This window comes from Chelonia mydas, chromosome 13 (genome assembly GCF_015237465.2).
Source record: "Chelonia mydas isolate rCheMyd1 chromosome 13, rCheMyd1.pri.v2, whole genome shotgun sequence".
Lineage (NCBI taxonomy): Eukaryota > Metazoa > Chordata > Testudines > Cheloniidae > Chelonia > Chelonia mydas.
The window spans coordinates 33346758-33349637 of record NC_051253.2 but is presented as its reverse complement, the minus strand read 5'-3'; positions in this window follow the sequence as shown (position 1 = coordinate 33349637).

Below are 2880 nucleotides of genomic sequence, written 5' to 3'. Positions count from 1 at the left end.
CAGACATTAGTCTGTTGGTAATTCTTATATGGGAAGAGCAGCTGTGTGCATTTATTCTATACGATACTCTAGTAGCAATACTAATAACAATAAGTGGGTTACTGGGCAAGCAACATTGTATGCAGCTAAAAGGAATTCAACCATTTTTTCTAAGTTTATAATTTTCCACAGGGTGGATAGGGAGAGAATTAGTTTGATCTCTTCTTGGAAAAAGTGTGAAACTAGAATATATATGATCTGATGAAGAGGGTCAGTGTTTCATCGCTGTTTGGGATCTTGAAAACATAACCAGCAGGGGAGGTGGGAGACTGAGTATTTCTGGAATGAGATTGAGGGATTACACTGAAAAATGACTTACTGTTCTCCCCCGATGTTGCTGTTTATTTTCTTTTCCTCTGATAGAATCCATGGCAAACACAGAATGGGGAAATCAAATGGCCATCACAGAATTCATCCTACTGGAATTCAGGGATCTCCCTAAGTTACAGACTCTTCTCTTCCTGCTGTTCCTAGTGATCTACATTGCGACCATGGCTGGGAACATCCTCATCATTGCACGAGCTGATCAGCAGCTTCACACCCCCATGTACTTCTTCCTGGGCAACTTGTCCTGGTTGGAGACCCACTATGCCTCGACCATACTGCCCAGGATGCTGGCCAGTCTCTGGATTGGAGACAGAACCATTTTTGTTAATAGCTGCTTTGTACAATACTTCTTGGTGGCTTGCTAGCTGCAGAATGTTATCTCTTGTCAGCGATGTCTTACGATCGGAATTTAGCAATATGCAAAACACTGCACTATGGAACTCTTATGAACGTCAGGTTTTGCTTCCAACTAGCAGCTGGGTTTTGGATCAGTTCTTTAATGATTGTTGGCATGTTCACATATTTGATATCACAATAAACTTTCTGTGGCCACAGTGAAGTTGACCACTTCTTTTGTGAATTCACTGCATTGTTAAAACTCTCTTGCAGTGACACGTATTTGGTGGAACTTATGGCTTTCGTTGTCGCTTCCATAGATACTTTCCCCCCATTCTTCTTAAGCCTAGCATCCTACAGCTTTATTGTAGCCACTCTCCTGAGAATTCCAAACACCACTGGAAAGCAAAAAAGCATTTTCCACCTGCTCCTCTCACCTCATTGTAGTTACCTCCTTCTACGGGTCGCTTATGATTGTGTATGTCCTACCAAAAACATAAACTGAGAGCCCTCAACAAAGTGTTCTCTCTCTTCTACACAGTCCAGAATCCCCTGGTCAACCCCCACATCTACAGCCTGAGAAACAAAGAGGTCAAGGAGACTTTGAAAAAAAATCTCAATAAATGTATTCAAATTTGGTGAATCAGAGTTAATTCCCTTAAGTTACAATGAAGCAGTTATACCCTGAATCTGAGAGGTACCAACTGTGTATTGTCCCCGAGCATGGGCCTGGTCATTTTGGTTCACCTTTGAGAGACCATTGAGATTAATTTAATCTCTTTTGCTGTTTAAACATCCAAGTATCACGTGAGCCCTTTTCGCCACAGCATCTCACTGGGAATTCACATTTAGTTGTTTGTCTACTATGACTACTAGGTCCATTTCACAGTCCCCCTTGTGTTCCAAGATACAACCCCACATGTATGCATGTCCTCCATTCCTGGTTCCTGAATGTACGACCTCGCATTTGGCTGTATTAAAATGCATGTGGCATCAAGCGAGCCTAGCTTACCATGCAACCTAGACCACTCTGTATCAGTGACCTAACCTCATCATTATTCCCCACTCACTGCAACTGCCTTATTTGCAAACTGTATCAGCAACAATTTTGTATTTTCCTGCAGGTCATTGGTAACGATGGTGGATATTGTTTGGCAGAGAACCAGTCCCTAAGGAAACACACTAAAACACATCCACTGGTTAACACTTCCCCATTAACAACTATTTTTTGAGAACTATATGTCACACATATTTTAGCCTATTTAATATGGGTGGGATTGATTTGCATACTTCTAATATGTTAATCAGATTGTCTGGTACTAAGTCAAAAGCCTTCCAGAACTCTAAGTATATTATGTCCACATAGTTACATCTCTGAACCAGACTTTTAATTTTGTCTAAGAAAGATTGTTTGGCAAGATCTATTTGCCATGAAATCCTGTTAATTGGCATCTTTTTTTTTTGCATTCTATTGAAACGGATAAGCTTGTGTATCAACTGTTGCATTATTTCCCTGCTCTGATTTATATTATCTATCACACAGCCTGTTGCCTACTTATCTTTCCATTCAGGTATTAACATTATTTATTTTTTGCATTACATTAACACTTAGTATCTTTAGTAGCAGACTTATAGAAATAACACAGAGCTCTGAGTGGCTTTTATCAAGCTATTTTGTAACGATTGAGGTGATTTTAATTACTTAGTCTTTCTTGCTGAAGGGTCTGGGAGTTACAACAATGTATTTTGTGTCCTAAAGCAACTCAGATCTTCATAATGAATGGTAAGGTCTCCTACTATTTTAAAGAGAAAGCGTAAATACATTCCTACATCATTCACAGTTTGCATTTTTACTTTGTACTGGCAGTATCTCCTCCTCTGTTATATTAGATAGATAGATTGGTTTTAGCTTTTCAGCTAAAGCTCATTTGAACTATAAATATAGGCTGGGATTTTTGAAGCAACCTAAGAAATTTAGAGAGCAAACTCCCATTACATTTCAATTTCAGTTTCATTGAATTTCAGTGAGATTTGGGCACCTAGCTCTTTAGGCTTATTTCAGAATCTCAGCCATAACAAACCATTGTCCTTTTTATTTATTTTATTCCTAATACTATGCTTTATAGACATCTGCCAATGTGCTCAGTGCTTTATGCAACACAGAGGACAATACGGGTA